Source organism: Seriola dumerili, unplaced genomic scaffold (genome assembly GCF_002260705.1).
Source record: "Seriola dumerili isolate Sdu_G_001 unplaced genomic scaffold, Sdu_1.0 BDQW01000866.1, whole genome shotgun sequence".
In the NCBI taxonomy this organism is placed as follows: Eukaryota; Metazoa; Chordata; class Actinopteri; order Carangiformes; family Carangidae; genus Seriola; species Seriola dumerili.
The window spans coordinates 237,706-251,107 of record NW_019175121.1 but is presented as its reverse complement, the minus strand read 5'-3'; the positions used below and the strand labels follow the sequence as shown (position 1 = coordinate 251,107).

Here is a 13,402-nt window from a genome sequence, read left to right as displayed (position 1 = left end):
CACGAAGCAGAGAGAGAGAGACACAGCAAGCAGAGAGAGAGAGAGGAGAGACATGAGAGCCAAGACACAGAGAGAGAGAGAGAGAGAGAGAACAGAGAGAGGAGAGACACAGAGAGAGAGAGAGAGAGAGAGAAGACAGAGCAAGAGAGAGACACAGAAGAGACAGAGAGAGAAGAGAGACACAGCAGAGAGAGGAGACACAGCATAGAGAGAGAGAGAGAGACCACATGAGAGAGAGAGAGAGAGAAGAGAGAGAGAGAGAGACACAGAGAGAGAGAGACACGAGAGACAGAGAGAGAGAGACACAGAGAGAGAGCAGAGAGAGACAGAGAGAGAGAGAGGACGACACGAGAGAGAGGACAAAGAAGAGAGAGAGACAGTCAGAGAAGATGAGAGAGAGAAGACACAGAGAGAGAGAGGAGAGACAGAGAGGACAGAGAGAGAGAGAGAGAGACACAGAGCAGAGAGAAGAGAGGAGAGAGACAGAGAGAGAACACAGTAGAGAGAGAGAGAGAGAGAGCAGAGAGAGAGACACAGGAGAGAGAGGAGACACAGAGAGAGAGAGACGGAGGAGAGAGAGAGAAGAAAAGACACAGAGAGAAGAGAAGAAGACGAGACGAGAGACAGAGAGAGACACAGAGAGAGAGAGAGAGAGAGAGAGACAGAGAGAGAGAGACACAAGAGAGGGACAGAGAGAGACAGAGACACAGAGAGAGAGAGGCAGACCAGAGAGAGAGATGAGAGAAGAGAGACACACAAGGAGAAGAGAGGAGAGAGAGACACAGAGAAGGAGAGAGACAGAGAGACAGAGAGAGGAGAGAGACACAAGAGAGAGAGAGAGAGGACAGAGAGAGACGGAGAAGACAGAGAGAGAGACAAACAGCACAGAGAGGAGAGAGAGGAGGAGAGAGCAGCAGACGAGAGAGGAGAGACAAGAGACAGAGAGCAGAGAGATGAGAGACACAGAGAGAGAGAGAGAGAAACAGAGAGAGACACAGAGAGAGAGAGAGAGGACCCGAGAGACAGAGAGAGAGGACACAGAGAGAGAGAGAGCACACAGAGAGAGCAGAGACGGAGGGAGAAGAGAGATGAGACACAGGAGGAGAGAGAGAGAGAGAGGAGAGAGACAGAGAGAGAGAGCACACAAGAGAGAGGAAGGGAGAGAGACAGAGAGAGAGAGAACAGAGAGGACAGAGGAGAGGAGAGACCACAAGAGAGAGAGAGACACAGAGAGAGAGAGACGGAGAGAGACACAGAAGAGGAGAGAGAGAAGAGAGAAGACACAGAGCAGAGCAGGAGACCTAGAGATGAGAGAGACACAGCAGAAGAGAGAGAGAGAGGACAGAGAGATGGAGAGAGCAGACACAGAGAAGAGCAGACAGAGCAGGAGCAGGAGACACAGAGCAGAGAGAAGAGAGACAGAGAGAGAAGAAGCACCGACGACACTGAGAGCAGAGAACAGAGAGAGAGAGACACAGCAGAGACAGAGAGAGAGGAGAGACAACAGAGCAGAGAGAGAAGAGAGAGACACAAGAGAGAGAGAGAGGAGAGAGACAGAGAGCACTAGAGAGAGAGCAGCAGAGATACCACAGAGAGAGAGAGAGAGAGAGAGAGACACAGCAGAGAGAGAGAGAGAAGAGAGGGAGAGACAGAGAGACTTTTTTTTGACTTTAACACAACTTTATTTGCGGACCTTATCCAATAACGTCCTTAAACTTTTTCACTTCAAGTCAATAATCAAAATGTTACTGGCCAAACAAAGAAAAGAATAAAATAAATAAATAAATAAATTAAAAAAAAAACCAAACAAAACAAAACAAAACAAGAAAACTCCCATTCACCACACTCTGCTCACACATATAGCGGCGTAAAAAACTAGTAAGCTAAGCTAAGCTTAAGCTAAGCCAAGTAAAAGTCCTACCCCCAGTGAGCCGTCAGGACCTGCCCAAAAGCCCCACTCAGCCCTGAGCCGTCATGTCCCGGGTCAGTGTGAAAAAAAACGCTCGCTACCTACTTTCAAACGAGCCTGCCACCAACCTTTCAAAACAGCGGACTCGCGCGTCAGTCCAGCCTTCCCCCTGTCATCTGGTTTTTTTCTTGCTCCAGATACGCCCAACAGGCAGCTGCAAAAATAAAAATTAATTAAAACCAGGACTGTCTCTTTCCTGCGGAGTGTACTTTGTCCGTACACAATACGGACAGAGGAGAAGGTCTCTGCCAGCCGCTCCACCCCACTCCTTCGCAGCTGAACAGCCCTGTCAGGCGGGGGCAGGACACCACCAGCATGCATGGAGCGGTTTCTGGTCAGGGCAGAAGGGCAGTTCTCCTCAGTGCTGGCGGTTCAAGTGCAGCTACGTGTCTGTTTGTAAGCTATGGCCTCCATGCTACGATCCTCCACTGGAGGTCGCGGCCATCCGTTCTCAACAGGAGGCTTGTACAGGAAGACGCCAGCCTCTTTAGGGGAAGAGTCTGAGCCCAAATACCTCGGATCCACCTGGACTCCCGGACTCCAAAATCCAGGAGAGCGGAGGTTCAGCACCTTGATGCAGCTGAGGTACAGCTAGCCTTCTTGCTGCAGGAGCTGAAGCTAGCCCAGCACTGAGGTCTTCAGGGAGAGGAGCAGGCCTCTGTCCTCGCTCCCACTCCCCCACAGCAGGACTCACACTCAGTGAGGAGGAAGATGTAAGTCCTGTCCCTCCACACCATCGTCGGCCATAGTCCTGTTCTGAGCAACGGCCCGCAGAGGAGCGGGAAGCGCAGCGCCCAACCTTCTCCATGCAAAGGGCTCTGCAGCATCCTGGATGACCGGACGCCCAACATACTACAGCCAGCTCCTCCAGGGAGTTCTCCTCAGAGCGATGTAGCGACTGACCCAGCTTCACAACGGCCAAGCCCTCCGCATGAGAGCACTCTTGCTCTTCCCATGTGTGGGTCGACAGCAAGAGTGCCACGCAACTTCACGGAAGCGTTGTGATATACAAAGCTCTCCTTCATAACAGAGCCACTTCCCGGCCTGCGACCAGAGCATAGGGTCGGGAGGTTCTTCTTTTGTTTTTTTGACGGCGGATGTGTCAGTCTGTCCTCCAGGCGCTTAAAAAAACCGATTTGTAGAAGGGGTGAAGTGGCGCCTTCCAGGTCACATCCAGCTGCTTTAAAAGAAAGAGTTGTTTGCTCCCGTCGCCGAGCCGTCCCGAGCTCTCTGGAGCTAACAGAGGTCTCGGCCACACTCGACCGGCACCAGCGCAGCGGCCGGAGAGTCCATACAGCCAGCCGCGAGCGTCTGCTTGACAATCTGAAAGTCGCAGTTCTGCCGACTTAATGTCAATCAGGCCCGCCCCCCTCTCGTGCCCACAGGGAAGATACAGGACAACGACGCTCTCACCCAATGACATCCAGTCCAAAAGAAGCTCCACCAGGAGCCGCTGCAGTTGTTCCACGATGGCTCAGGCGGGAGGCAGCAGCAACCTGCAGTTTGTGCCAGAGGGATCAGAGGCCACCAGGTTGTTGACAACCAGAAAGCCTCTTCCCCCTGTAGGACATCTGGACGTTAGCAACCAATGTCATTTTAGACAACTTAGCTTGCACTTTCCCCAGCACTTGCACGCTCCCAGTTTTCGCCTATTCCCTGCTCCTCACTGCCTAGTTGGAACCCCCAGGGACCTTTCATCCCTGCGTTCCCCCACTGCAGGTTCCAGAAGGCCTGGAGTGTTCCACTCTCGTGGCTCCAGCGTACCAACCGCGACCAGGACCATGGCCTCGCTCTTCCCCCAGCTTCACCCTTTCTGATCAGAGGCCTTTCTCATACAGCAGCTAGGCTGTCCCTCTCAAGACATCCTCGATGTCCTTCGGGGTCCTTGACAAAGATGCGTTAATAGTCTGTCTGCCATAAGCCGTTACGACCACAGGGGGGGCCGGAGAGTGCCGCGCTCCCACGGCAGGGGAAAACCCAAACAAGGGAAAACCCGTTTTGTCCAAAGCGCGCCGACTTCCTGCAGCCTGCAACAGCGAGCGCTTCCAGTCCACACTAGTGTGACAGCTGCTCCTGGAGCTAGGGCCATTCCCATAAGCCTGATCAAACCCCCTTCCCACCTCTACGCGACAGCTTAACAGGCCCGCACCCCCAGCTTCACTACCCAACAGCACTCCTTTACAATAATCTCACCAGCGACACAAAAAGTGCTCCCCGACACCAAACGCTGCAATGCTGGCAAACAAGAAAGAGTGATCTACACGATCAAAAGCCTTTCTCTTGATTCTATTGATTAAAAGATGCCAACATTTTAAATTATATAATTTGCAAGAGCATCAAAAAATGTCTCTCATAAAAACAAAATTATCCGCTTAATAGATCTGTCTGGGACACAGTCAGGATGATTGACACCCCAATATTGTCAATAAAAACTTTACCAGTCTGGTTGGATAAAACCTTAGCAATAAAAATAGCACGCTTCCAGGCCCGGCCGCCGGTTCTAGTGCTGCCTCACTTAGACCAGGCATGCCACCCGATATTATAGTCTGCTTTGCATAAGATACCACAGCGTCTCAAGTTTTTAAGAGCGTTAAAATCTCCTTTCTTGGGCAGCAGGGAGATCGCTGCACGGCGAACAGGAAGCGCTAGAAGACTCCCTTTGTGTAAAAACTCCTTAAAAAACAAATTCCAACAGGTCGCTGTCCCAGTAAGTTCCAGAAATGCCTTTAAAAAAGTCTGCCGGCAGGCCGTCCATCCCTTGGAGCTTATCCCTGAGGCCATGTGTGGTGACTGGCCGTGGTCAGCTCTGCCAGAGACAGCCGTCCAAGCTCAGGGTGTCGCTGGTCCTCCGGCCTCAGCCGAGGAGCTCGTCCAGCAGCTTCCTTCCAGTAAGCTTCCATGTCGCAGCTCTCGCCCTGAACAGGTCAGAGTAGTTACTCCACCGTGCTGTCTCCCTCATTTCCGCCGGGTCAGAGCGTCAACCTTTCCGTCCGGCAGGCGGAGACACCACCATCTGCCTTCCTTTGCGACCATCGGGACCTCCCAGCTGAAGAAGAAGCTGGTCGGCAGCGTCCATTATCCCTTTCAGATGAAATGAAGCGAGGCTCGGACCAGAGCTCCTTTTGGCTCTCTCATGGCAGGATGCGAGCTCAGTTCTGCTAGTCTTCTGGAGCCAGAGTCTCCTTGTCGGCTGCAGGACACACTCTCCAGCCTCTCTGCAGTCTCTGGTCTCCAGCTGCTCCACAGCCCCTCCTGATGTTAGCCGTTGGAGTAGTGCTGGTGCTACTAGCCTGGCCAGAAGACCCTATCTGACCCTTGCAAACCACCTCCCACCACTGACTAAGGGGGAGCGGAAAAGACCCCTTTCCTAGGGATTTCAATAAACCAAAAAGTACTTAAAATTTTCACAAAACGTAGAGTCACGCTAAAAGCTTAACGTGAAAATGCCAGCACGATGAGGATTTCTGGGTAGGGAGCATTAAAAAACAGCTCTGCTGACACTAAGATTGCGTGAATCTTGGTGAAACCAACAGGAGGATGTTAACTGTGGTAACACGAGCCCTGTAAAAAGCAGCAGAGATGTAAAGTTCTGTCCAGCCTTAGCCATGCACTGAACCCTGCCGGTCGCAGACTTTCAACCAGATACTGCCCTGACTGACGAGATGCTTCATCCTCCAAACAACCACCAGCCATCAGCCTCTCTCAGCAGCTGGGCAGAGAGGAGGAGGACTTGAGGGTGGGCTGTCCCTGTTCCTGTCCTGTCCACGCCTGTCAGTGCAACAGTTCCAGTACCCCCCCCCCCCACCCCAGGAATAACCACACCTCCCCCCTATTACACTGCTAGAGAGAGGCTGATCTGCGTGGAGTTTAGGAGGTAATGAAGCATTCCGTCAGTCAGGCAGTACTCACTGGTTGTTTAAAAGTCCTTCGGACAGCAGGCGTCAGTGCAGCCAGGGCCTGGACAGACATTTACATCTCTGCTGCTTTTACACAGCTCCGGTAGTTACCAACAGTAAACATCCTCCCTGTTGTTTCACAGATCACCATCTAGGATGACTGTCAGCAGAGCTGTTTTTTATCTCCCACCCAGACAATCCTCAGTCGTGTCTGGCCCATTTTTAACAGCTTAAGCTTTTTACGTGGACTCTTACGTTTTGTGACACACATTTTAAGCTACTTATTTGGTTTATTGGAAAATTCCAGGAACGCGGGTCTATTTCCCTCCACTTAGTCAGTGGGTGGGAGGCTGCAAGGGTCAGATTAGGGTCTTCCTGCCAAGCCAGTACACAGCCCTACTCCACGGCCTAACATCACGGATGGTCTGTTGGAAAGCAGCCTGCGAGACAGAGACAGAAGAGCTGAGAGGAAGAGTGTTCCTCAGCCGACACAGAGACCTCTGGCCTCCAGAATGACAGCAGCTGAGCTCCATCCTCCATGAGAGAGCCAAAAGGAGCTCTGGATCCGAAGCTCGCTTCATTATCAGCTGAAGGATATGACGCCGCCGACCGAGCTATCTTTCTTCAGCCTGGAGAGCGACCAAGTCCGGAGGGTCCAGCAGGAAGTCAGCATGGTGCTGAGTCTCCGCCTCCGGACGGTAAGGATTGTGACCCTTCTGACCCGGCCTGGAAATGAGGAGACACACGCGTGATGTACTACTCTGGACCTGTTCAGGGCGGGAGAGCTGCGACATGGAATGCTACTGAGGAGACTGCTTGACGAGCTTCTCTTCCGGCTTGAGGCCGGGAGACCCCGCGACACCCTGAGCTTGGACCCTGTCTCTCATGACAGGGAGCTGCACACTGGCCCGTGTCACCCCACACTGGGCCTCAGGGAATAGGCTCCAGGGATGGACGCGCCTGCCGGTCAGAACTTTTTTAGAGTAGCATTCATTCTGGAACGTATACTGGGACCGCACCTGTTAGAGCATGTTTTAAGGAGTCTTTTCAACCCAAAAGGGCGCGACGTCTTAGTCCTTGCTTCCTAGTCGCCTGAGCAATTTGCAGCGATCTCCCTGTACGACTTGTCCGACAACGAAAGCTTTAGCACGCTCCTTAAAAAAACTGGAGACCTGTGGCTCCTTATGCCACAGACTATAAAAATTTGCTATATCTAAGGTTGTAATCCAACAGACTGAAAGATTTTTAATTGGACAATTAAATTTAGGTCATCGTCAATCAGTCGTTACTGTGTCACCAGGACCAGGAGTAACAACCATACAGGGATAATTTTGCGGTTTTTAATGCAGAGACCAATTTTTTTGATGTACGTTTGGGTCCCCAATTGAATACAATGTCTATTTAAATGTGGCCATTTTATCAATAAGATCAAGAGAAAGCTTTTTGAATCGTGATAGATCACCTTTCATTGTTTGCCACAGTTGCAGGGCGTTTGGGTGTCGGGTCTGAGCACTTTTTGTCTCTGCCGGTGCAGATTATATGTACAGGACGGTGCGTGTTGTGTGAAACCTATCTTGTGGTGAAAACCAAGGGTGGGGGCGGCGGGGACTGAGCTGTTCCTGTAAGGTTAGCCGGCAAGGGGGATCAGGCAAGGGCATAGCCCTTATCTCGAGGAACAGCCCACCTTTTGTTGACAGCTCGTGGGCTCATGTAGAACTCGCTCCTGCTGCAGGACTCTCAGGAAGCGGCGCAATCTGAGCTGCTCTGTGGTCAGCCTGGCGCGGCACTGCTCTCGTCCCCTCCTGGGCTGCGTATACGGGACTTATAGCAGACGACATTACCATCTTTGTCAAGACCAGAAGTTATCACTCAGAGGAGCTTCGAGCGGGCAGCGTCAATAGCTCTGTATGGAGAAGCCGCAATCTCTCGAGCAAAGAGGCTGAGACGTGGGAGGGAGAAACCGAGCGAGCATGTTTGGTCGGGGGAGTGGGGAAAGCAGAACAGGGAACACTACCAGGCCCTTCGCTTGGCGGAACCTGCAGTGGGGAAAACGCCGCAGCGATGAAGTGTCCTGGGGCGTTCACTTAGGCCAGGTTGAAGGACAGGAAAGGCCAAAACTGGGAGGGACGTCCTGGCGGAGAAAGCTGCAAGCAAGTTGCTTACATGGACATGGATCTGCTACCCTCAGTCTACCGTACAGAAGCGGAAAGAAGCTACTGATTAGTCACACCAACCTGGTGGCCTCGAGTCCACTCTGGCACAGGACTGCAGGATAGCTGCTGCCTTCGCCCTGACCTTCGTGGAACAACGTGCAGAAAAAAGATGACAAAAAAACAAAACGGCTCCTGGTGGACTTCTTTAGGCACTGGGATGTCATTGGGTTGAGAGCGTCGCGTCCTGTATCTCCTCTGTGCGCAGAAGGAGGGCGGCAGAGCCCTGAATTGCACATTAAGGCCAGAACTGCGACTTGGCAGATGACAAAGCAGATCTCACGCGCGCTGCTGTATGCGACTCTCGCCCTGATCTGGTCTGGCGTTGGCCAGCACTGTTACGCCAGAGAGACCGGAACGTCGGACTGGGACAAAACAACTCTTTCATTTTTAAAGCCAGCATGAGGATGTGACCTCAGGAACGCGCGACTCACACCCTGTCTACAAAATCGGTTTTGAAAACGCACATGGAGAGCGACACTGCACCATTTTACGCAGCACCGACCCCGACCCTCGGCCGCAGGGAAGGTGGCACACTTGAAGAAGACCTTTGTATATCACAACTGCCTTCCACTGCCCGGTTCCTGGACTCTCTCCTCAGCTTCCCCACATGAAGGAGCCAAACAAGCCTCATCGAGGTGGGCTGGCGTTGTTGTGCAAGTTGCGCGCGAGCATAGCCAGATTCCGAGGCTATACACACTCACCAGAGGGAGAACTCTGGAGGAGCTGTCTCTGAGCATGTGCGCTCTTAGGGCGTTCCACAGAGCTCCGCAGCGTCATCCAAGGATATGCTAGCAGAGAGCCCTCATGACGGAGAAACGGTTGATGCCCTGCGGCTCGCCCTTACCGCCCTCCATACTGCGAGGGCGATATTGCCTACACAGAACAGGGGACTTTTTATTTTCGAGCTGGACCGATTGGTGTGAGAGCGACAGGACTACATCTTCCCCTCACTGTAGTGTGAGTCTGACTGTGCGGGACTGGTGCGATGGGAAGCCTCGAGCGCCTGCTCTCTCCCTGGAAAGACTCCAGTGCTGCGCGGCTGCGGGCAGACTTTCAGCTTCACTAATGCGCAGCAACGACAAGCAGCTATGTACCTCAGGCCTTGCCATCAAGGTGACTGAAACCTCCGCTCTCTGGAACTGTGAGTCGGGAGTTCCAGGTGGATCGAGGTATTTGGCTCAACTCTTCCCCTATAAAGCACGCTGGGCGGTCTCCCTGTACAAGCCTCCTGTTGTAGAAACGGATGCCGACTCCAGTGGAGGATCGGTACATGGACAGCCGATGAGCTACCAAACAGACACGTAGCTCACTTGAACCCCAGCACTGAGAGCAACTGCCCCTTCTGCCTGAAAAACCAGAAAACCCTCCAGACATTCTGGGTGGAATGGTCCTGCCCCGCCGATTGACAGGCTGTTCCAGCTGACTTGCAAGGAAGGGGGTGGCAGCGGCTGGGACTTACTCCCATGTCCGTCTTTGTAGTACGCCGGAACCAAAGAGTACTCCTAGGACAAGCAGCGACGAGTCTCCCTGGTTTTAATTAAAGTATTTATTATTTTGCCAGCATGCCCCACTCAGTGGGAGAGATCTGTAGAGGATCAACAGAAAATATAAAACCAATAGAGCGGGGGAGAAGGCTGGACACTGACCCGGTTCGCTGTTTTGAAATGGTTTTCGGGTGGCAGCTGCTTTGAAAGCATAGAGGCCGCGAGCGTTTATCTATCCACTACCCCTGCACGGCGTTCGCAACCATCCCATTTAACGGCGTTTCAAGGGCTGAGCTGAGGGGCTCTCAGATTGGGCAGGTCCATAGACCTCACTGAGAGGAGCGAGCTTTTTAAACTTAGCTTAGCTATATACTTCAAGCATTAGCTTGAGCTAGTTATTTACCCCCTTAAGTGTGTGAGTAGAGATGTGGTGAATTGGGAGTTTTCCTTAGTTTTGTTTTGTGTTTGTTTGTTTGCTATTTAATTTATTTATTATATTTATTCATTTTTCTTTTTGCTTTGCAGTAACAATTTATGATTTATTTGACTTAGGTGAAAAAGTTTTAAGCGACGTTATTGATAAAGGTTCCAAATAAAGTTGTGTTAAAGTCAAAAAAAAGTCTTTCTCTGTTCTCTCCCTCTACTATCTACTCTTCTCTCTCTCTCGTGTCTCTCTCTCTCTCTCTCTCTCACTTAGTATGATTTCTCGTCTCCTCTCATCTCTCTGTCTCCTCTGTATCTCGTCCTCGTCTCTCTCTCTCTCTGACCATTGTCTTCTCTCTCTCTCTCTCTCTGGTGTTCTCTCTCTCTCCCTCTGTCTCTCTGTTGCTCTCATCGGTTCTCTCCACTGTCACTCTCTCTCTCTTGTCTCTGCTAGCTGTACTTCTCTCGTCTTCGTCTACTCTCTCATCTACTCTGCTGTGTTCTCTCCTCTTCTTCTGTCCTACCTCTTCTCTTGGGTGTCTCTCTTACTCTCTCTCTGCTCTCTCTCTCTGCTCTCTCTGCTGTCTCTTTCTCTCTCTGTTCTCTCTGTCTTACTCTCTGTGGTCTCTCTCTCTCCTCTCTCTAACTCTACTCTCTGTGTCTCTCCTCCTTCTCTCTCTCGTCGTAGGTGTCTCTTCTCTCATCTCTGATTGTTACCTCCTCTCTCTCTACTGTCTCTCATGTGTCTCTCGCTCTCTCTGGTCTCTATCTCTCTCTTCTCTCTTGTGATCAGTCTCTCATACATCTGTTCTATTCTCTCTCTCTCTACCTCTTCTAATCTCTCTAATACGTCTGTGTCACTCATACTCTCTTCTGCCCTTCCGTTCTCTCCTCCTCTCTGTGGTCCTCTCTCTCTCTCTGCTGTCTCTCTCTCGGCTCTCTCTCTCTCTCTACCTTCTCTGTGTCGCTCTCTGTCCTCTCTCTCTCTCTCTGTTACTTGCTGTCCTCTCTCTCTCTCTCTGTCTCTCTGTCTCTCTCTCCCTCTCTCGACTGTTCTCTCTCTCTCGTCTCTCCTGATGTTCTCTCTCTCTCTGTCTTCTCTTCTGTGCTCTCTCTCTCTCTCTGGTCTCTCTCTCTCTCTCTCTGGTGTCAACTGATGACCGCTCTCTCTCTCTGCTTTCGTCTCTGTCTCTCATCTCATCTCTGTGTGGTCTCCCTCTCTCTTCTTACCTCTCTCCTCTCTCATGCTGTACTCTCTTCTCTCTCTCTCTCTCTAGATGTCTCTCTCTCCTCGGTCTCTCTCTCCTCTCTGTCTCTCTGTGTCTCTCTCTCTCTGTCTCTACTCTCTCTCTCTCTCTCGTCCTGATTGTCTACTCTCTGTTTCTCTCTCTTCTCTCTCTTCTCTCTCTTGGTGGTCTCTCTCTCCTCCTCCCTCGCCGTCTCGTCTCTCTCTTGTGTGCTTCTCTCTCGGTCTCTGTGGGTCTCTCTCTCTGTCTCTCTTCATACTCTCATCTTCTCTCTGTGAGTGTCTCTCTCTTGGTAATCCATTCTCTCTCTCTCTCTCTTCCTCTTGCTGTCTCTCTCTCTTCTCTCCTCTGTCTCTCTGTCTCTACTACTCTCTTCTCGATGTGCAGCACTGTATTTGTCTCTCTCCTCTCTCATCTCTGTAGTTACTCTCTCTCTCTGTTCTACTCTCTCGGTGTCATCTTGGGTCTGACGTTCTCTCTCTCTTCTCTACTGTGCTCTCTCTCTCTCTCTCCTGTGTACGCTCTCGCTCCTCTTGTCTCTTCAACGCTGTGCCTCTCTCTCTCTTGGTGTCTCCTCTCTCTCTTCCTCTCACTCCTCTCTATACCATTCGTCCCTCAACTCGTTGCTGCTCTCTCTCCTCTCTCTCTCCTCTGTGTCTCTCTCTCTCTCTGATGGATGTACTACTCATCCTCTCTCTTTGTGCTCCTCTCCATGAGTGTCTAACTCTCCTCTGCCGTGTGTCTCTCTCTCTTCTCTCTCTTTACTCTGTAGTCTCTTCTCTCTCTGTCTCTCTCTCTCTCTCTCTCTCATGTGTCTCTCTCTAGTCTCTCTCTCTCTCTCTCCTCTGCTGTCTCTCTCTCTCTCTCTCGGTCTCTCTGTCTCTCTCTCCTCTCTGTGTCTCTCTCTCTCTACCTCTCGTGTCTCTCAGTCTCTCTCCCTCTCTCTCTGTCTCTCTTCTCATTCCTCAGTTGAAGGGATCGAGCTAAGTGAGGAGCGGTCGCGCAAGAAGAATATGCCAGGTCACGGTTTTCATGGCAGAAACATATCTTCAGACACCTTTCCATCAGTAAGACTTCCGTGGAGTCAGAGGAGGGTTGCCATCAGCTTGAAGGCGCGTCAGTGAGACATGGCGAGAGACACTGCGGAGACCACTCGCTCAAGAGGCGCTGAGGGGGTGAGGAGGCGCAAGGAGATGGAGGAAGTCTGTGACTTGTCTGTCTCTGATCTGCTCTGGCTCTTTACTTTGTCTGCTTCTTTCCTCTCGATATGCTGTTTCTGTCGCTCAACCTGATCTGTCGCCCTTCACCTGTCTGTCTCTCACATGTCTGTCTCTGAACCTGGTCTGTCTTACTTATGGTAAGACAGCTCGTGGACCTGTCCTAGGTATCTGAGCCTAGTCTGTGTCTCTCAGCAGGGATCTCGAGACAGCATTCATATGTTGTTCTTCCCATGACGTTCCAACGTTTTGTCTCCGACTCAGTTTGGCAGACGCCGCAGTCTTGGGACTCCGGGAACTTCTGAAAGACGATCTGCTCAGGGAGAGCTGGGGACAAAGATGAGGATTCGGGAAGACTTCGTCCCCTACACACACGAGTAATGACATCACACTGACATCACAGGTTTAAATATTTTTTTACACTCCATTGACTTACCGTTGTACTCATTCGACATGTCTAGTCTCTCCACCTGCCTTCTCTCTCGTCTACCTTGTCTCTGCACTGTCTCGTCCGGCTTACTCCCACCTGTCTCTCATGTCTCATACATCTGCTCTCTGTACCTTATCTCTCCACCTGTCTTTGTCTCTGTACCTCTCTCTCTCTCTCTTCCTCATCTCTCTCTCCACCTGTCTTCGCCTCTCGACCTGTACTCGTCTGACCAATTGGTACTGAGATCTCATCCACCTCTACTCTGCTCTCTACCACCTGTTTGTCTGATTCTCTACAGTGAGTTACTTTCATGGAGGGTCGTGACCCTCTCAAGGAACCACCTGATCTAACAGCTGGAACCAAGGTCGCTTCCGAGGACACACACCAATGGATATGCTCGTTAAGAAGAGGGCCTGGTGGGAGCAAGAGGTGAAGACGGGATGAGGTAGGCAGCGGGGCGGGGCTTACACTGAATCACATGGTTCGCTACTGCTGGCCGTGTGTTAAAAAACTGTTTCCACCT

General features: G+C 51.5%; 1 protein-coding gene across 1 annotated transcript in view; it reads right to left on the bottom strand.

The window, feature by feature from the left end:
• Positions 1-13,402, bottom strand: part of snapc4 (small nuclear RNA activating complex polypeptide 4) — a 25,238-nt gene that overhangs the window by 7,811 nt on the left and 4,025 nt on the right. The window lies entirely within an intron of this gene.